The 21,667-nt window shown below is 49.3% G+C and overlaps 1 long non-coding RNA gene and 1 pseudogene across 2 annotated transcripts; both read right to left on the bottom strand.

Moving 5' to 3' along the window:
• Positions 1–273: 273 nt before the first annotated feature.
• LOC144739530 (uncharacterized) lies at positions 274–3,579 on the bottom strand. Its single transcript, XR_013589457.1, has 3 exons — positions 2,612–3,579; positions 352–424; positions 274–291 (listed from the first exon to the last, which is right to left on the bottom strand). It is a non-coding gene; the product is annotated as an uncharacterized LOC144739530 (long non-coding RNA).
• Positions 3,580–12,013: 8,434 nt separating this feature from the next.
• Positions 12,014–21,056, bottom strand: LOC144739529 (protein BANP-like; annotated as a pseudogene). The gene is made up of 4 exons (XR_013589456.1): positions 21,044–21,056; positions 20,756–20,960; positions 15,641–15,880; positions 12,014–15,249 (listed from the first exon to the last, which is right to left on the bottom strand). The product of XR_013589456.1 is annotated as a protein BANP-like (transcript).
• Between the last annotated feature and the right edge of the window lie 611 nt (positions 21,057–21,667).

The following is a 21,667-nucleotide window of genomic DNA, read 5'->3' as shown; positions in this document are numbered from 1 at the left end:
AACTCCGCCACGTGTCTTGAGTAAACACCGCCACGCGTCTAGAGTGAACATCGCCACGTGTCTTGAGTGAACACCGCCACGTGTCTTGAGTGAACACCGCCACACGTCCAGAGTGAACTCCGCCACACGTCCAGAGTGAACTCCGCCACGTGTCTAGAGTGAACTCCGCCACGTGTCTAGAGTGAACTCCGCCACACGTCTAGAGTGAACACCATCACGTGTCTAGAGTGAACACCACCACGTGTCTAGAGTGAACTCCGCCACGCATCTAGAGTGAACACCGCCACGCGTCTAGAGTGAACACTGCCACGCGTCTAGAGTGAACACCGCCACGCTGTTGACGAGCCTCACCTTGTTGTTATTGTTGTTGTGGGCAAGTCGCTTCTGAAAACAAGAGCGGTATATCAGCTCAAGCGGGTGTGGCCTGGTAAAAAAAATGGAAAAAAAAACCTATTAAACTTAGAGTCAGCTAACATAACAGTCAACACCCTACCTGGTTGATAACGTTCTTCCAAAGATTGCTCAATTTGAGAGAGAGACACGGAGACATATAGACAGACACATAAGCAGAGAGAGAGAGATGACACAAAGACACACAGAGAGAGACACAGATATAGACACACAGAGAGAGAGATGACACAGAGAGAGACACACATAGGCCCACAGAGAAACAACGCCTCTGTGTTGAGGCCTTAAATAGAGAGAGGGGGGGTGGGTAGTGAAGGGGGTAGAGAAATTAGCATGTCAATGCAAGGCCGTAGCCATGAAGTCAACATTGGGGGAGACCAAATATTCCACGGGTCTGGGGTCCCCCCCCCAGAAAAATATCTAAATTTGAAAACTATTTTCCTGCCATTTCCTCCCTAAAATATTTTTAAAAGTTCACTAGCACATGGGATGGACTTTGTTTTATTTGATACAATAATGTCTAATAGGGTATTGTAATACATTGCTGTTTCTTTTTTACCTTTCTTGTTTCATAGTATGTAATGGCAGAGATTAGGGATTCATAAAGTACAACGCAATCCTATAAACAGGAATCTATGCATTGTTATATGAAGACAAGTCCAGATTTCGTGGCCAAGGTTTAGCAAATTGTTGTCTTTATTAACAGAGCATCACAATTATCATTTACAAATAATTTTACAGAAACATATTGGGGGGCATATTTGATTATTATACGTATTATAACATATTATAACATTATAATTATGACATATTATACGTATTATAACATTATAATTATTATACATTATAACATAATATTATACTTATTATAACATGTTATAATGACGGCCTTGTGTCAATGAGAGACTTGGAGGTTTGGAGACTGCACAGAGAGAGAGAGAGACACTTAATGTAATGCAACACAGAGAGTCGGTCAACACACCAACTAACGTACTCTTAGGTTTTTTCGGTAAAGTCACCACGTAGGTAAAAAATGAAATTAAAATTAATGAAAGTAAAGCTTAATAACCAGGCTACAGTCTGCATTATAGACTGCCAGTACACTCACCCAGCTTAATAACCAGGCTACAGTCTACGTTACTACGTTATAGACTGCCAGTACACTCACCCAGCTTAATAACCAGGCTACAGTCTACATTATAGACTGCCAGTACACTCACCCAGCTTAATAACCAGGCTACAGTCCACATTATAGACTGCCAGTACACTCACTTCAGTCCTCGGACTGGTTTACAGCAGCGTCCTGCATTGAGTTTTTATTGTAAGATTTCTGTTTCGGCCAATTAATGATGACGAGTGTTAATACAAGTGGGAGAAAACCGGAGCACCCGAGAAAAACCCACGCCATGTGCGTGGTGGCAACACTCTATCCCTGCACAGATGGAAACAGGTGGCAATTAATCCGCTGGCCAAAGGCTAGATTATGGACCGGGCCAGTGGGGCCAGTGCCCCGGGGCTGCCAGGGGGGGCCTCCAAGCCTCAGGCCGCTAGGTGTGTCGCCCAAGTCTTCCGAAGGAAGTTGAACGCCAGGGCCCTCAGTGCGCACAGCGCAAGCCGACCACTGGCCCCTGGGTGGTTATAGCGTGAGCTAACCACTAGGGCCCCCAGACCCCTCAGTGCTTACAATGTGAGGGCCCCTTAGACCATTTGGTGTTTAAAACGTAACCTGACAACTAGGGTCCCTGGGCCCCTCGACACCTACAGTGTGAGTGTCCCAGGGCCCCTCCACGCTTAAATCATGAGCTGACCACTAGGGCCCCCAGGCCCCTCGGTGCACACATCGAGCGTAACACCTGGGCCCCTTGGTACATACAGTGCATGCCTAAAACGAGAGCCTCTGGACAACCGAGCCACTGGTCGGCACGCTAAAATATAAAATATAAATTTTCAAATTTTCTTTGTGGATTTCACACCTGATGATGATTTCTTGTGTTGCAGTCGAAACGTCGTGAGAATTTTTATTGTTTTATATTTATATTATTTTATTATTACCAAGTTTGCAGTCGATACCACTTTGGGAAGTGGGTTAAAATTGAGTTACAAGAGTTGAGGATACAACAACAGACAGAGTGGGCTAATAGAAGGCGCGTAATAAAAAAAACCGAAAACAGGCTGGAACAACGAGGACGTCCAGAATAAGTACCTGCTCGATCGAGACCCAAACATTCCTCCTTGTAGACACGAGTGGTGTAACCATCATCTGCATCAGAACATCAAAAGGCCGCTGCACACGTCTCGATTATAAACGGCTTAGACTCCGCCCTCGGCCCCGCACCCCTTCTGGATATTCCAGAATGCCTTGCCCACAGGTGCAATTGACAGAACGGAATTGTACCCCTAATGACATTGTCTACCAATCTCCTAGCGACACGCGCTACAGTGACTCATTCAATGTCAATAGACGTAATAATGCCATAAGAGGAATAGGCAGGGATTCTCCTGTAGATACAACTGGTTCTTCATGTTCTACAGATGTAGATGCCACTGGGTTTTGACGTTCTGCAGATGTAGATGCCACTGGTTCTTCACGTTCTGTAGATGTAGATGCCACTGGTTCTTCTCGTTCTGTAGATGTAGATACCACTGGTTCTTCTCGTTCTGTAGATGTAGATGCCACTGGTTCTTCATGTTCTGCAGATGAAGATGCCACTGGTTCTTCACGTTCTGCAGATGTAGATGCCACTGGTTCTTCACGTTCTGCAGATCTAGATGCCACTGGTTCTTCACGTTCTGTAGATGTAGATGCCACTGGTTCTTCACGTTCTGCAGATCTAGATGCCACTGGTTTTTCTCGTTCTGTAGATGTAGATACCACTGGTTCTTCTCATTCTGCAGGTGTAGATGCCACTGATTCTTCACGTTCTGCAGATGTAGATGCCACTGATTCTTCACGTTCTGCCGATGTAGATACCACTGGTTCTTCACGTTCTGCAGGTGTAGATGCCACTGATTCTTCACGTTCTGCCGATGTAGATACCACTGGTTCTTCACGTTCTGCAGGTGTAGATACCACTGGTTCTTCTCGTTCTGCAGATGTAGATGCCACTGGTTCTTCACGTTCTGTAGATGTAGATGCCACTGGTCCTTCACGTTCTGTAGATGTAGATACCACTGGTTCTTCATGTTCTGTATATCTAGATACCACTGGTTCTTCACGTTCTGCAGATGTAGATGCCACTGGTTCTTCTCATTCTGCAGATGTAGATGCCACTGGTTCTTCACGTTCTGTAGATGTAGATGCCACTGGTTCTTCACGTTCTGTAGATGTAGATGCCACTGGTTCTTCTCGTTCTGTAGATGTAGATACCACTGGTTCTTCTCATTCTGCAGGTGCAGATACCACTGGTTCTTCTCGTTCTGTAGATGTAGATACCACTGGTTCTTCTCATTCTGCAGATGTAGATGCCACTGGTTATTCACGTTCTGTAGATGTAGATGCCACTGGTTCTTCTCATTCTGCAGATGTAGATGCCACTGGTTCTTCACGTTATGTAGATGTAGATACCACTGGTTCTTCTCATTCTGCAGATGTAGATGCCACTGGTTCTTCACGTTCTGTAGATGTAGATACCACTGGTTCTTCTCATTCTGCAGATGTAGATGCCACTGGTTCTTCTCGTTCTGTAGATGCCACTGGTTCTTCACGTTCTGTAGATGTAGATACCACTGGTTCTTCGCATTCTGCAGATGTAGATGCCACTGGTTCTTCACGTTCTGTAGATGTAGATACCACTGGTTCTTCTCATTATGCAGATGTAGATGCCACTGGTTCTTCACGTTCTGTAGATGTAGATACCACTGGTTCTTCACATTCTGTAGATGTAGATGCCACTGGTTCTTCTCGTTCTGTAGATGTAGATACCACTGGTTCTTCACGTTCTGCAGATGTAGATGCCACTGGTTCTTCTCATTCTGCAGATGTAGATGCCACTGGTTCTTCACGTTCTGTAGATGTAGATGCCACTGGTTCTTCACGTTCTGTAGATGTAGATGCCACTGGTTCTTCTCGTTCTGTAGATGTAGATACCACTGGTTCTTCTCGTTCTGTAGATGTAGATACCACTGGTTCTTCTCATTCTGCAGATGTAGATGCCAATGGTTATTCACGTTCTGTAGATGTAGATGCCACTGGTTCTTCTCATTCTGCAGATGTAGATGCCACTGGTTCTTCACGTTCTGTAGATGTAGATACCACTGGTTCTTCTCATTCTGCAGATGTAGATGCCACTGGTTCTTCACGTTCTGTAGATGTAGATACCACTGGTTCTTCTCATTCTGCAGATGTAGATGCCACTGTTTCTTCTCGTTCTGTAGATGTAGATGCCACTGGTTCTTCACGTTCTGTAGATGTAGATACCACTGGTTCTTCACGTTATGTAGATGTAGATACCACTGGTTCTTCTCATTCTGCAGATGTAGATGCCACTGGTTCTTCTCGTTCTGTAGATGCCACTGGTTCTTCACGTTCTGTAGATGTAGATACCACTGGTTCTTCGCATTCTGCAGATGTAGATGCCACTGGTTCTTCACGTTCTGTAGATGTAGATACCACTGGTTCTTCTCATTCTGCAGATGTAGATGCCACTGGTTCTTCACGTTCTGTAGATGTAGATACCACTGGTTCTTCACGTTCTGCAGATGTAGATGCCACTGGTTCTTCTCATTCTGCAGATGTAGATGCCACTGGTTCTTCACGTTCTGTAGATGTAGATGCCACTGGTTCTTCACGTTCTGTAGATGTAGATGCCACTGGTTCTTCTCGTTCTGTAGATGTAGATACCACTGGTTCTTCTCGTTCTGTAGATGTAGATACCACTGGTTCTTCTCATTCTGCAGATGTAGATGCCACTGGTTATTCACGTTCTGTAGATGTAGATGCCACTGGTTCTTCTCATTCTGCAGATGTAGATGCCACTGGTTCTTCACGTTCTGTAGATGTAGATACCACTGGTTCTTCTCATTCTGCAGATGTAGATGCCACTGGTTCTTCACGTTCTGTAGATGTAGATGCCACTGTTTCTTCTCGTTCTGTAGATGTAGATGCCACTGGTTCTTCACGTTCTGTAGATGTAGATACCACTGGTTCTTCACGTTCTGTAGATGTAGATACCACTGGTTCTTCTCATTCTGCAGATGTAGATGCCACTGGTTCTTCTCGTTCTGTAGATGCCACTGGTTCTTCACGTTCTGTAGATGTAGATACCACTGGTTCTTCGCATTCTGCAGATGTAGATGCCACTGGTTCTTCACGTTCTGTAGATGTAGATACCACTGGTTCTTCTCATTCTGCAGATGTAGATGCCACTGGTTCTTCACGTTCTGTAGATGTAGATACCACTGGTTCTTCACATTCTGTAGATGTAGATGCCACTGGTTCTTCTCGTTCTGTAGATGTAGATACCACTGGTTCTTCTCATTCTGCAGATGTAGATGCCACTGGTTCTTCATGTTCTACAGATGTAGATGCCACTGGTTCTTCACGTTCTGTAGATGTAGATGCCACTGGTTCTTCTCATTCAGCAGATGTAGATGCCACTGGTTCTTCTCGTTCTGTAGATGTAGATGCCACTGGTTCTTCACGTTCTGTAGATGTAGATACCACTGGTTCTTCTCATTCTGCAGATGTAGATGCCACTAGTTCTTCTCGTTCTGTAGATGTAGATGCCACTGGTTCTTCACGTTCTGTAGATGTAGATACCACTGGTTCTTCACGTTCTGTAGATGTAGATACCACTGGTTCTTCTCATTCTGCAGATGTAGATGCCACTGGTTCTTCTCGTTCTGTAGATGTAGATGCCACTGGTTCTTCACGTTCTGTAGATGTAGATACCACTGGTTCTTCTCATTCTGCAGATGTAGATGCCACTGGTTCTTCACGTTCTGTAGATGTAGATACCACTGGTTCTTCTCATTCTGCAGATTGTAGATGCCACTGGTTCTTCACGTTCTGTAGATGTAGATACCACTGGTTCTTCTCATTCTGCAGATGTAGATGCCACTGGTTCTTCATGTTCTACAGATGTAGATGCCACTGGTTCTTCACATTCTGTAGATGTAGATGCCACTGGTTCTTCTCGTTCTGTAGATGTAGATACCACTGGTTCTTCTCATTCTGCAGATGCCACTGGTTCTTCATGTTCTACAGATGTAGATGCCACTGGTTCTTCACGTTCTGTAGATGTAGATGCCACTGGGTTTTCTCGTTCTGTAGATGTAGATGCCACTGGTTCTTCTCATTCTGCAGATGTAGATGCCACTGGTTCTTCTCGTTCTGTAGATGTAGATGCCACTGGTTCTTCACGTTCTGTAGATGTAGATACCACTGGTTCTTCTGATTCTGCAGATGTAGATGCCACTGGTTCTTCACGTTCTGTAGATGTAGATACCACTGGTTCTTCTCATTCTGCAGATGTAGATGCCACTGGTTCTTCACGTTCTGTAGATGTAGATACCACTGGTTCTTCTCATTCTGCAGATGTAGATGCCACTGGTTCTTCATGTTCTACAGATGTAGATGCCACTGGTTCTTCACGTTCTGTAGATGTAGATGCCACAGGTTCTTCTCGTTCTGTAGATGTAGATACCACTGGTTCTTCTCATTCTGCAGATGTAGATGCCACTGGTTCTTCATGTTCTACAGATGTAGATGCCACTGGTTCTTCACGTTCTGTAGATGTAGATGACACTGGTTCTTCTCATTCTGCAGATGTAGATGCCACTGGTTCTTCATGTTCTACAGATGTAGATACCACTGGTTCTTCTCAGTCTGCAGATGTAGATGCCACTGGTTCTTCACGTTCTGTAGATGTAGATACCACTGGTTCTTCTCATTCTGCAGATGTAGATGCCACTGGTTCTTCACGTTCTGTAGATGTAGATACCACTGGTTCTTCTCATTCTGCAGATGTAGATGCCACTGGTTCTTCATGTTCTGTAGATGTAGATGCCACTGGTTCTTCTCGTTCTGTAGATGTAGATACCACTGGTTCTTCTCATTCTGCAGATGTAGATGCCACTGGTTCTTCATGTTCTACAGATGTAGATGCCACTGGTTCTTCACGTTCTGTAGATGTAGATGCCACTGGTTCTTCTCATTCTGCAGATGTAGATGCCACTGGTTCTTCATGTTCTACAGATGTAGATGCCACTGGTTCTTCTCGTTCTGTAGATGCCACTGGTTCTTCTCGTTCTGTAGATGTAGATACCACTGGTTCTTCTCATTATGCAGATGTAGATGCCACTGGTTCTTCATGTTCTACAGATGTAGGTGCCACTGGTTCTTCACGTTCTGTAGATGTAGATGCCACTGGTTCTTCTCATTCTGCAGATGTAGATGCCACTGGTTCTTCATGTTCTACCGATGTAGATGCCACTGGTTCTTCTCATTCTGCAGATGTAGATGCCACTGGTTCTTCTCATTCTGTAAATGTAGATGCCACTGGTTCTTCTCATTCTGCAGATGTAGATACCACTGGTTCTTCTCATTCTGCAGATGTAGATACCACTGGTTCTTCTCATTCTGTAGATGTAGGTGCCACTGGTTCTTCACGTTCTGTAGATGTAGATGCCACTGGTTCTTCTCATTCTGCAGATGTAGATGCCACTGGTTCTTCTCGTTCTGTAGATGTAGATGCCACTGGTTCTTCTCATTCTGCAGATGTAGATACCACTGGTTCTTCTCATTCTGCAGATGTAGATACCACTGGTTCTTCTCATTCTGTAGATGTAGATGCCACTGGTTCTTCACGTTCTGTAGATGTAGATGCCACTGGTTCTTCTCATTCTGTAGATGTAGATGCCACTGGTTCTTCTCATTCTGCAGATGTAGATACCACTGGTTCTTCTCATTCTGTAGATGTAGATGCCACTGGTTCTTCTCATTCTGCAGATGTAGATGCCACTGGTTCTTCACGTTCTGTAGATGTAGGGAGTGCTCCTAATCTCAACTTGTTACCTGTGTAATAAAAGACTTGACCACGATCTCTGGCTCAGTGTCCTATATTTGGTTCGTACTGTATTTCCCAAACGGCTGTCTCCTCTTTGCTCAGTCCCCACAGTGCTGACTCCGATGTCTTTCCAGTGTCCACCAGCAGCCCCTCTGTTGGCCTCTGTCGCTCTTGTAGCCCCCACAGCAGTTCCGCTGCTGTTACTCTCTCTCAGCCCCCCTGGCTGTAATCGCTGCAGCTCCTCTCGCTCTTGGTTACTCCGCAGCTCTGACAGCCTCGTGCTGTCTCTCTCTCTTCGTCGCTCCTGCGACTCTCTGCAGCCACACCGCTGCCTCTAACACACAGCCTTCCTGGCTGTACTCTCTGCAGCCACACCGCTGCCTCTAACACACAGCCTTCCTGGCTGTACTCTCTGCAGCCACACCGCTGCCTCTAACACACAGCCTTCCTGGCTGTACTCTCTGCAGCCTCACCACTGCCTCTAACACACAGCCTTCCTGGCTGTACTCTCTGCAGCCACACCGCTGCCTCTAACACACAGCCTTCCTGGCTGTACTCTCTGCAGCCTCACCGCTGCCTCTAACACACAGCCTTCCTGGCTGTACTCTCCGCAGCCACACCGCTGCCTCTAACACACAGCCTTCCTGGCTGTACTCTCTGCAGCCACACCGCTGCCTCTAACACACAGCCTTCCTGGCTGTACTCTCTGCAGCCTCACCGCTGCCTCTAACACACAGCCTTCCTGGCTGTACTCTCCGCAGCCACACCGCTGCCTCTAACACACAGCCTTCCTGGCTGTACTCTCTGCAGCCTCACCGCTGCCTCTAACACACAGCCTTCCTGGCTGTACTCTCTGCAGCCTCACCGCTGCCTCTAACACACAGCCTTCCTGGCTGTACTCTCCGCAGCCACACCGCTGCCTCTAACACACAGCCTTCCTGGCTGTACTCTCTGCAGCCACACCGCTGCCTCTAACACACAGCCTTCCTGGCTGTACTCTCTGCAGCCTCACCGCTGCCTCTAACACACAGCCTTCCTGGCTGTACTCTCCGCAGCCACACCGCTGCCTCTAACACACAGCCTTCCTGGCTGTACTCTCTGCAGCCACACCGCTGCCTCTAACACACAGCCTTCCTGGCTGTACTCTCTGCAGCCTCACACCACCCCGTAGCTCCCTACTGTTCTCCGGGGTTGGCTCCCGCTGGCCGACGGTGCCCCCCTCCTCTCGTTCGCCCGCGTGGCCTCACTCTTTTCCATTCACAACCCGACTGACTTCTCCTTCCCGAACCTTTCACCCACGTCACATGGCTCCACCTCCCCGTGACGTCACATCCGGAAGGTCGCTTACGCCCGCATTACACCTGTATAAAAAGGCACCTGTTCACAGAAGAAATCAATAAATCAGATTCCAAACTCTCCATCATGGCCAAGACCAATGAGCTCTGCAAGGATGTCAGGGACAAGATTGTAAACCTACACAAGGCTGAAATGGGCTACAAGACCATCGCCAAGCAGCTTGGTGAGAAGGTGACAAAAGTTGGTGCGATTATTCGCAAATGGAAGAAACACAAAAGAACTGTCAATCTCCCTCGGCCTGGGGCTCCATGCAAGATCTCACCTCGTGGAGTTGCAATGATCATGAGAACGGTGAGGAATCAGCCCAGAACTACACGGGAGGATCTTGTCAATGATCTCAAGGCAGCTGGGACCATAGTCACTAAGAAAACAGTTGGTAACACACTACGCCATGAAGGACTGAAATCCTGCACTCGCTCTCACTCACACTATCAGACTCACACACACTCACTTTCACACTCTCAGACACACACACTTACCTGGTCAATATTCTAGATATTTTTAAACTATCAATCAGAATTTGTTTAACCAAGAAAACTGTGGACCCGCTTCACCCTTCTTGGTGTCGACAGCAGATCCAGAGGCAGGAAGGCAGGCGGAATGGAAGTGGCTGAGGTGGCTTACAATCGTCATCTGCTGCTGCTGACTGCAGCCAACATCAACATAGGGAGGATAAAAATAAGCAAAGCCAGATTTGCAAAACACATAATGGCAAGCGCACTACAGATGAAGTGCTGGACCTGTTAAACGTAAAAAATTAAATGACGCAATGCTTCACAATCGACTGTCGATGTGATAAACCGTCACGGCTGGCGGTGGTGATTCGATTAAAAACATGATTAACAGTTGTTGTTTTAACGTCTAATTTGTATTTACCGTTTGTTCCGTCTCGTTAATCATAATCACAATAAAACACATTCCAAGTGATTAATAATCTACAACTCGCATCGTAACAACTGCCTGATTACTAATCTAGTATATAATTACAATAACCCCCCCCCTCAAATCTCTGCACGTGATGAGTTAATGAGTTAATGATGACGTCACCCTGCTGCTGCTCTATATAAGAACGGGAGACAGAGGAGAGCCTCACCATTCTGGCGAATTGCCCGATGAGTAGGGGGGGGGGGTTGGTGCGGTGCCTCTGTATCTCTGCTGGTGTCGTGCCAAGTCTCGGCTCCCTGGCTTCCTGGCTTCCTGGCCAGTGGCAGCCTCGCAGGCCCTCGGGGGCATGGCGACCAAGCGCTCTGGGGTGGTGAGCCAAGGTGAGCGGGCCAGTTTGGCTGCTGCAGAGGCGGAGGATGGTGAGGTGGGACTGCCTGGAGGAGGGAGACCCGCAGAGGAGAGGGACGAGGCGCGAGCGTCGACCTTGAGGCGAGCGGAGGAGGACGCCTGGTGGCAGCGGGCGAGGAAGGGAGAGGAGCCGACGAGGAGTGGAATGGTGTCGGCCAGCCCAGGAGAGGAGGTGGAGGAAGCACCGAGCTCGGCGGGGCTGCAGGCGCAAGGTGCACAACGCGACGCAATGCAGGTATGTGCTTGGATCACAAATTCGGATAATACACAATTAACCTCGGAATAAAAACGCAAAAATGCAACAATTCCAAAGAACGAAAATGTAAATATGCAATAAAGTGCCATTATCTGCACGGATAAAAGGAATCAAGATTGAAGAGTATCAGTTTAACATGTAGGCTTTCGCGACCAATATCATACATAATAGTTTTTTTGGGTTATATCGCGTAAATATATATTTATATAAATATCTACGAGGTTAGATCGCATATTTATGTGATCTAACCCCTGACAACGACCTGTATTGTGGAAGAGTCTCTTATGGTCGTTTTACATTTTCGTAAACGTGATTCGTACAAACGGATAAGTAACGTTTGAATTATGTTAATTTGCTTAGAGTCCAAGTTAAACCTCAGTTAGAAACGATAATTGAGCACGGACGTGGCGTGAATGATGGTAACGGCTGCATTTCCCTACTATGGGATGGAAGCACAAACCTCAAACGCCGTATTGAGCGCTCTGAAGCTTTGTGTTTGTGGCACAGGATGGGACCGGGAGTCGAGTCAATTCCACAAGAGTCAGAATATTTATTTATAACTGGGGAAGGAATCTGATAAGCTATGAAGCTCTTTTTCCTTGATGCCCAGTGGGGGCGTGTCGGCAAGTTACAACAACAAACAAAACACAAACACGACAGGAGTGCGACATAGAGAAACAGGGTAAGCAAGTGGTACAATATAATTAATGTATTTATTAATGAGTTATCGAAGTCTGACTTGTCAACATTAGGCAGCAGAAAGCACAACGCAGTTACAGACCACACCAAGACAGCGCCACACAGCAGTAGCCCTCAATACAATGGCACATTGACATTGAACAATCGACGAGCAGGTAATGGTCAACGTTACAAATCACATTTGCAAGTGTGACTGTATCCAGCACGAATCTACTGCTTCAGGATCTGTGTTTGAAGGGCAGCAGGCACGGGGTAGCAGGATTAGGGGGAGAGTGAAGTGAGGTTGGGAAGGAAGTCCTCGAGGGCGGACAAAAGTTCAAGACGAGCAGCAGTCAGAATCTTTATATCCTGGGGACGGAGAGGTGAACGCGATCACTTCTAACTGAAGAAAGTCCAAGGTGGGCTTGGGCAGGATGTGGCACGACTCGACGGGATGCTGGCCAACGGTCAAGAATAATGAGCGAGTGGCAATCCAAGGGAGTGGAACGCGTTTTGGAATGCCTCCGCTGAGCAGACGGAGCGACGACATCGGTGTGACACGTTGTCCTGCCCCCATTGTCGTGCTCCCATTTTGCATGTTGTGGGTTTACCCTCCAACACACCGGTGTGCTGAACCAGTAACTAATTGGCACATTTTGTTTACTTGACAAACCTTACTAATTGGCTGTTGGGTGGTGGTGGGTTTACCGACACATCTATATTTACACTATATAAACAAGCAACCTTTATTACGGACGAAATCAGGTCGTGCTCGGTACCTGGGTGAATTGTTACATCGCAAGATGGCGGGAGGTGGTCGTGGCTTTGGGGAGGCATTTGTTCAGCTGTGGACCGAGTGTGGTTGATGAGGACAATGAGTCTATTTGTTGCTGTAAGTGTCCACGATGATAAGGCACTCCGACGAGCTCTCCTTTGTGGCCAGGTCACTTCTGAAAAAGAGCGACATAGCTCGGTGAGGTTTGTGTGTGCCCTTGCTATGTGCTTTACCCCAATTACACCTGATGATGAGCGCCTGTGTTGCGTTCGCAACGTCGTTATTTATTTTAATCTGATTTTATTTTATTTGTTAATATTTTATTTCCACATACGTGACTTTACCAAAAACAACAGTATAGGTTTAACTGGTGAAGTAAAAAAAAATTCGAGTGGAATGTTTAGAAAAGCTTCACCAACTACGTTATTTCCTCTGCCCGTGGCTGTCCCGTCTCCTGTCGGTTTTGCGATGGTGCCCCTCGCTTTGCAAACGGAATCACTCCGGTCTCATCCACGTGATGCGTGCGGTGCGTTCCACTCTTTGTTCCGTGCGCGGCGTTTTGAGCCTCATTGGCATTCAGACGCCACACGTACAAGTGGTGCTGTGGCGTGTCGGTGGCTTGTGTCTGTGGTCTGAACAAGTTAATTATTTCAAACAACAAAACAATTATTTCACGGCATTAAACAGGTAATCTTAAATCTGGAATTGTATTTGCACGAATCATTGTCTCGTAAGCTGGAGGGTTTCTTTCCTGTGCGAGTCAAACAAGAAGGTTTGCCATAAATATTTCTATCAACATGACTTCCAGGGCAATCATAGCTACTCAAAGTCCAGCATAAACTGTTATTTATTTTTTGACCGAGAAATCAGCCGCATGAAAGCTGCTCCCGTCGTCTCCCAGGGGCATACAATTCTTGTCCAGACCAGCGACGGAATTCAAAATTTCGAGACCTCACAGAAGAAGACTGCAAGGCTGGAGCCAATGGAACCATTTAGTGCTCCCAATTAAGTTTTGGCTGCGAGGATGTTTCAAGTTATCTCGATCCTTATAAACATTCCCCTGCAATTGCTACTGCGTGTCCTAATGTTCCGACGGTAACATGCCTTGCGAATTACAAGACGTTAAAAACCTAACCTTTTGCATAACGGTCAATTAATCCCGATTAGCTAAAGCTACTGGCAAAGGCGTGGCGGTTCCAACAAAGTGGCTTTGGGGAAGGGGGCCACATTGAATACGCACTACAATGACAATAGTTTAAAGCGATTTGAAGCATGTTTCATTTTGGGGGGGGCAGAGCTTTGACCTCATATTTGAGGGGGGTCTGACTTTTTGTGACGCCGTGTGGGGAGGGGGTGGTCAAAAATCGTCCAAAATTGCATTGAACATAACGGAACGCGATTTTGGGGGTGGGGGGGGAGTGGGGTGGAGGTGCCCGTTGCTTGAACTAAACTAAAACTGTTATTTACCAGGTAAAGCCACCTGGGAGCTATGAGCTATTTTTCAGAAGCCACATGTGACGACCGCTCATAAAAGTGGCGTACGTCATGGTCATCTTCGGCTGGATAGAGTGTTTCCCACGCAGTGTCTGTTATGGGGGTGGTTTAACCTTGCTTCTTTGTGTGGTGGTGGTGGTGCGTGTGGGTCGGTGGTGGTGGCGAGTCTGCGGGTCTCTGTGTGGTGGTGGTGAGTCCGCGGGTCTGAGCGTGGGTGTTGGTCAACTGTGCTTCTCAATGCCCGTCATTGCAAGTTGTTGAAATACACAATGTACTTTGCTGCAGTGCCCTCTGCTACCTTCAACATCAGAAGCGCATTTGAAAGCGCACGATGCAGTAACTCCTTTGTTCGGTGGTTAGCCAAAAGCCGCCGCTGCTGCGAGAATGAGCGGAGTTCGCGTGATGGTTTATGCTCCTTGACGAGATCAGCAGCGAGGTGTTGTGGGCTTTGTGTCATCGAGGCACACCCACCTGGTCTGCGTCTCCACTTGTGCCGCCGTAAGGGGCGCTCCTTACGGCGTTTTTTGTCTTTTTTCCGTTTTCGCAGAAGGGCGGGCAGCGACTTCTTCCGCTTCCTTTTTTTTACGTCCGATTCCAACCTGACGACGACAAGCGTCGAGAAGGGAGGGAATGACTGTGGCCGAGAAGACCTGACGCTTCGGGCGGAGCGACAGACCAGGTAGCTTCCACACAGCGTTACTCAACCGATGAAAAGATATTGCCGTTCGACCCAAGCGCCTCACCCTCGCTGATGAGCGTCACGCTCGGGTGGAAGTTCCCACGTCTGTCGCCGCCGTGTGCCCCGACGACTGCCGCTCCCGCTGCGTCTGCGCCGCGGGTGCCGCGGGTGCCCCTGCGGCCCTTGACGGCGAGGCTCTGTCCGAGCTGCTTGCGCCGCCAGGCGGTGCAGCACTTTGCATCGATATTCAGTTTGATGCAGCACCAGTCGCACTCGGTGATGCCAAACTTGTAGAACAGGTGGCCTGCGTCACGGTCGGCATAGTGGTGGTGGTGGAGGGAGGTTACGATTTGTGAGTATGCAATGGGACACTCCCACTCCACTCACCCCCTATCCACCACCCTCGCCCTACCCACTCCACCCACCCCACCCACCACCACCCCCCCCAACCCACTCCACTCGCCCCACTCACTCCCTACCCACCCACCCCACTCACTCACTCCCCACCCACCTCACTCACTCCCTACCCACCACCACACCACCACCACCACCCACCCCCAACCCACTCCACCCATCCCACTCACTCCCTACCCGTCCACCCCCTCCCCCCCCCTACCCACCACCGCACCACCACCACCACCACCCACCCACCCGACCCACCCCACTCACACACCACCACCACCGCCGCAACTCGCAGCGGATGCCGTAGACCATGAGCCGGTCCAGCTGCTTCTTGCCGTGGTGCCCGTGACCCGACAAGTTGCTGGTGGCCTGCACCTCGCGATGGAAGAGGTGGTCCAGGAGGGTGAGCGCCATCTTCTCGGGCGTGCGGCAAGCGGCGGTCACGTGCAGCAGGTCCCCCGGGGCGATGGGGCAGCGCACGCGAAGCTCCACGTTCCACTCGTCGCCCAGCCAAGTGCCATGCGGGTAATCCTCTGCGGGGTTTTGTGGGTGAGTGGATGGAGGAGAGGGTTGGTGAGTGGGTGGGGTGGGTGGAAGGAGGAGTGGTTGTAAGTGGGTGGGTGAGTGGTTGAGTGAGTGGCTGAGTGGGTGGGTGAGTGTCACTCAGCGAGTGAGCAAGTGACCGGCTGTGCGACCGATCACGCGGCAGAGAGCCGCAGACTCAGAGACCCACAGTCTCGGTCTGATTTCTGCGTCCACCCCCCGCCCCCCCCCCCCCACCGCCAGCGCTGTGCCGGGCAAGGGCCCCGGTCTTGGTGAAGGTGCCGGAGCCGGTGGCGGCGGCCGTGGCCGCGATGGCGGAGGCGGAGCCGGTGCGCCTTCAGGCAACTTTACCGGTGACCTTTGCCGGGTTTCCTTTGCCGGGACGTGTGCATGTGTGTGTGTACGCACAGGACGAGGAGCAGGAGGATGAGGTGGTGACAGCGGCTCCGATGCCGCGCTGGTAGACGCTCATCGCTCGCCCTCCGGCAGCCAATCAGGAGACGCTGCCACGGGGGGGGGCAGCCAGGGAGTTGTGCGGGGGGGGCAGTGTCAGCCGTGGGAACTTCCACCCGAGCGTGACGCTCATCACGCTCAACAGCGAGGGTGAGGCGCTTGGGTCGACGGATCGGTCACACAGCCGGTCACTCGCTCGCCGCTGAGTGACACTCACCCACCCACTCATCCACTCACTCACTCAACCACTCACCTACTCGCCCACCCACCCACTCACCACCCCTCTCCTCCATCCACCCACCCACCGACAAAACCCCGCAGAGGATTTCCCGAACGGCACTTGGCTGGGCGACGAGTGGAACGTGGATCTTCGCGTGCGCTGCCCCATCGCCCCGGGGGACCTGCTGCACGTGACCGCCGCTTGCCGCACGCCCGAGAAGATGGCGCTCACCCTCCTGGACCACCTCCTCCATCTCGAGGTGCAGGCCGCCAGTAACCTGTCGGGTCACGGGCACCACGGCAAGAAGCAGATGGACCCGCTCATTGTCTACGGCATCCGCTGTGAGTTGCGGTGGTGGTGGTGGGGTGTGAGTGGGGTGGGTGGGTGGTGGTGGTGGTGGTGCGGTGGTCGGTAGGGGGGGGAGGGTGGTGGGTGGAGTGTGTTGGGGGGGGGGGGTGGTGGGTGGGTAGTGAGTGAGTGGGGGTGGTGGGTGGGTGGGGAGGGTGGGAGGGTGTGTGGGTAGGGAGAGTGGGGTGAATGGAGTGGGTGGGGGGTGGGTAGGGAGTGAGTGAGTGGGTTGTGGGGGGTGGTGGGGTGATGGTGGGGGGTGTTGGTGGGAGTGTCCCATTGTATTCTCACAAATCGTAACCTATTCTATCAACCCTACTGTATGTCACACTGCTGTATATTTACTATACAATTACGATACTATATATTGCCTTGTACATTGTATTAAACATTACAATTTTATACTCTTTATTACTATACATTCTGCTATACCAGTTACTACTGGCAAAGACTAATTAGAGAATCCATTGAAATTGAGAGAAACAGAAATAACTTTAATCGCTCGGACAGCTACAGGCCTAGTGCGGCCTGGAAGCGTATTATTAAATAAGATACATTACAATTCCTTTATAGGGGAAACAAACACTAACTGATTAATAACGTAGCATAATCGCAATAAAACACATTCCAACTAATTACTAATCTACAACTCGCATTGTAACAACTGCCATATTACTAATCTAGTATATCATTACTAACAGGTCCCTGCGGGGTGGGCTGGTAGGAACGAATAACCAAAGAATATAAACATCATGTATTATTACACTTGTTTAGCCAGGAAAGCCCCACTGAGTGTAAAGGTTTTTGTAGGGTCCTGCCAAGTGTTTGCAGTAGGGGGCGATGCTGCTACACCGAATCGGACGATACGAAGGGAGAGTGTGAGGCCTAGTTCTAGGCTTTAGGCCTAGCTGTAGGCGTTAGGCCGCTGTGAGTTAATTTTAAATTTACCTGTTTATATAATTCATGTAAAAGCTTTAAATGTAAATGTTTCTATTTAAAAGCATCAGGGAATGTAACATTAATAAACATAACTCCCTTGCACACACGCAGGGGAACGATACGAAGGGAGAGTTTGAGGCGTTGTTCGAGGCTTGAGGCCTAGCTGTAGGCTTTAGGGCGCTGAGTTTTTTATTTAATTTCAAAGTTTTAATTAAAAGCTATCTCAGGGAATTATAAGGGAATGTTACACTTGTTTAGGCAGGAAAGCCTCAGTCTAACGGTTTTTGTAGGGTCAGGCCAAGTGTTTGCAGTAGGGGGCGATGTTGCTACACGGTCGGACGGACGAAATAATCTATTGGTGGCTGGTCCACTTTGTTCCTACCAGTATAACTCCCCCCCCCCCCCTCAAATCGTTGCGCCTGATGAGTTAATGATGACGTCACCCTGCTCTGCTGCTCTATATAAGAACGGGAGATGGAGCAGAGCCTCACCATTCTGGCGAATTGCCCGATGATGCTGGATGCAATTACCAGCGAAACGTCGTACTCAAAAATTGTAAATGTTGTGGTTTCACGCTTCAACACACCGGTGGGCGAAAGCAGTGAACTATTTGTCTTTTGTCAACGTGACTTTTATTTACTGATTGGCTGTGTCGGGTGGTGGAGGGTTACGACACATTTATAAATAACGCGATCTAACCCAAAAACGTTGATTATGAATATTGGTCGCGAAAGCCTACGTGTTGAACTGATGAGAACGATGATGAGCCCAATACGCTTAACGTGTTTTTTAAATATTTTTCAAGGAAGGCTTGGATCACAAATTCAGATAATACACAATTAACCTCAGAATAAAAATGCAACAATTCCAAAGAACGAAAATGTAAAAATGCAATAAAGTGCCATTATCTGCACGGATAAAAGGAATCAAGATTGAAGAGTATCAGTTTAACATGTAGGCTTTCGCGACCAATATCATCCATAATAGTTTTTTTGGGTTATATCGCGTAAACATATATAATTATATAAATATCTAAGGGGTTAGATCACGTAAATATGCGATCTAACCTCGGACAACGACCTGTATTGTGGAAGAGTCTATGGTCGTTTTACATTTTCGTAAACGTGATTAGTAGAAACAGACAAGTTACGTTTGAATTATGTTAATTTGCTTAGAGTCCAAGTTAAACCTCAGTTAGAAACGATAATTGAGCACGGACGTGGCGTGAATGATGGTAACGGCTGCATTTCCATACAATGCGATGGAAGCACAAACCTCAAACGCCGTATTGAGCGCTCTGAAGCTTTGTGTTTGTGGCACAGGATGGGACCGGGAGTCGAGTCAATTCCACAAGAGTCAGAATATTTATTTATAACTGGGGAAGGAATCTGATAAGCTATGAAGCTCTTTTTCCTTGATGCCCAGTGGGGGCGTGTCGGCAAGTTACAACAACAACAAACAAAACACAAACACGACAGGAGTGCGACATAGAGAAACAGGGTAAGCAAGTGGTACAATATAATTAATGTATTTATTAATGAGTTATCGAAGTCTGACTTGTCAACATTAGGCAGCAGAAAGCACAACGCAGTTACAGACCACACCAAGACAGCGCCACACAGCAGTAGCCCTCAATACAATGGCACATTGACATTGAACAATCGACGAGCAGGTAATGGTCAACGTTACAAATCACATTTGCAAGTGTGACTGTATCCAGCACGAATCTACTGCTTCAGGATCTGTGTTTGAAGGGCAGCAGGCACGGGGTAGCAGGATTAGGGGGAGAGTGAAGTGAGGTTGGGAAGGAAGTCTCCGAGGCGGACAAAAGTTCAAGACGAGCAGCAGTCAGAATCTTTATCCTGGGGAAATCCGATGACCTGTGAAGCTCTTTGTCACAGATCTCCTAATAACAGGACCCTGCGGGGTGGGCTGGTAGGAATAATACTAATACCGGTACAGGGATATCGACCGGGTATAGAGGAGTTAAAAAGAAAATGATTTGTGCATGGGGGGTGAGCGATGACGTCCACACCCCCCTCCCCACTGACTTGCGCGGCCACAGAGCAAGGATTGCAACAGGCGATGTCATTGGCTGTGCCGGATGCGACGGCCATCTTGTTAAAACTGTTATGTACCAGGTAAAGCCACCTGGGAGCTACGAGCTATTTTTCAGAGGCCACATGTGACGACCGCTCATAAAAGTGGCATACGTCATGGTCATCTTCGGCTGGATAGAGTGTTTCCCACGCAGTGTCTGTTATGGGGGTGGTTTAACCTTGCTTCTTTGTGTGGTGGTGGTGCGTGTGGGTCGGTGGTGGTGGCGAGTCTGCGGGTCTCTGTGTGGTGGTGGTGAGTCCGCGGGTCTGAGCGTGGGTGTTGGTCAACTGTGCTTCTCAATGCCCGTCATTGCAAGTTGTTGAAATACACAATGTACTTTGCTGCAGTGCCCTCTGCTACCTTCAACATCAGAAGCGCATTTGAAAGCGCACGATGCAGTAACTCCTTTGTTCGGTGGTTAGCCAAAAGCCGCCGCTGCAGCGAGAATGAGCGGAGTTCGCGTGATAGTTTATGCTCCTTGACGAGATCAGCAGCGAGGTGTTGTGGGCTTTGTGTCATCGAGGCACACCCACCTGGTCTGCGTCTCCACTTGTGCCACCGTAAGGGGCGCTCCTTACGGCGTTTTTTGTCTTTTTTCCGTTTTCGCAGAAGGGCGGGCAGCGACTTCTTCCGCTTCCTTTTTTTTACGTCCGATTCCAACCTGACGACGACAAGCGTCGAGAAGGGAGGGAATGACTGTGGCCGAGAAGACCTGACGCTTCGGGCGGAGCGACAGACCAGGTAGCTTCCACACAGCGTTACTCAACCGATGAAAAGATATTGCCGCTCGACCCAAGCGCCTCACCCTCGCTGTTGAGCGTGATGAGTGTCACGCTCGGGTGGAAGTTCCCACGGCTGCCACCGCCCCCCCCCCCCCCTCGTGGCGGCATCTCCTGATTGGCTGCCGGAGAGCGAGCGAAGAGCGTCCACCAGCGCGGCATCGGAGCCGTTGTCACCACCTACACCCCTCCCCTCCTCATCATCCTCCTCCTGCTGCTCCTCGTCCTCCGCTCAAGCGCCCGCGCTTCCAGATCTTCGCCGGCACCAGCAGAGGTGACGGATGACGCCAGCCTCAGGGTCAGACTCGTCGCACGGCAGAGAGCCATAGACTCGTCGCACGGCAGAGAGCCATAGACTCGTCGCACGGCAGAGAGCCATAGACTCGTCGCACGGCAGAGAGCCATAGACTCGTCGCACGGCAGAGAGCCATAGACTCGTCGCACGGCAGAGAGCCATAGACTCGTCGCACGGCAGAGAGCCATAGACTCGTCGCACGGCAGAGAGCCATAGACTCGTCGCACGGCAGAGAGCCATAGACTCGTCGCACGGCAGAGAGCCATAGACTCGTCGCACGGCAGAGAGCCATAGACTCGTCGCACGGCAGAGAGCCATAGACTCGTCGCACGGCAGAGAGCCATAGACTCGTCGCACGGCAGAGAGCCATAGACTCGTCGCACGGCAGAGAGCCATAGACTCGTCGCACGGCAGAGAGCCATAGACTCGTCGCACGGCAGAGAGCCATAGACTCGTCGCACGGCAGAGAGCCATAGACTCGTCGCACGGCAGAGAGCCATAGACTCGTCGCACGGCAGAGAGCCATAGACTCGTCGCACGGCAGAGAGCCATAGACTCGTCGCACGGCAGAGAGCCATAGACTCGTCGCACGGCAGAGAGCCATAGACTCGTCGCACGGCAGAGAGCCATAGACTCGTCGCAC

This window comes from Lampetra planeri, unplaced genomic scaffold (genome assembly GCF_965212315.1).
Source record: "Lampetra planeri unplaced genomic scaffold, kcLamPlan1.2.h2 scaffold_155, whole genome shotgun sequence".
NCBI classification, from domain to species: Eukaryota; Metazoa; Chordata; class Hyperoartia; order Petromyzontiformes; family Petromyzontidae; genus Lampetra; species Lampetra planeri.
The sequence above is the reverse complement of the archived record's forward strand: the minus strand, read 5'-3'. Positions and strand labels throughout refer to the sequence as shown.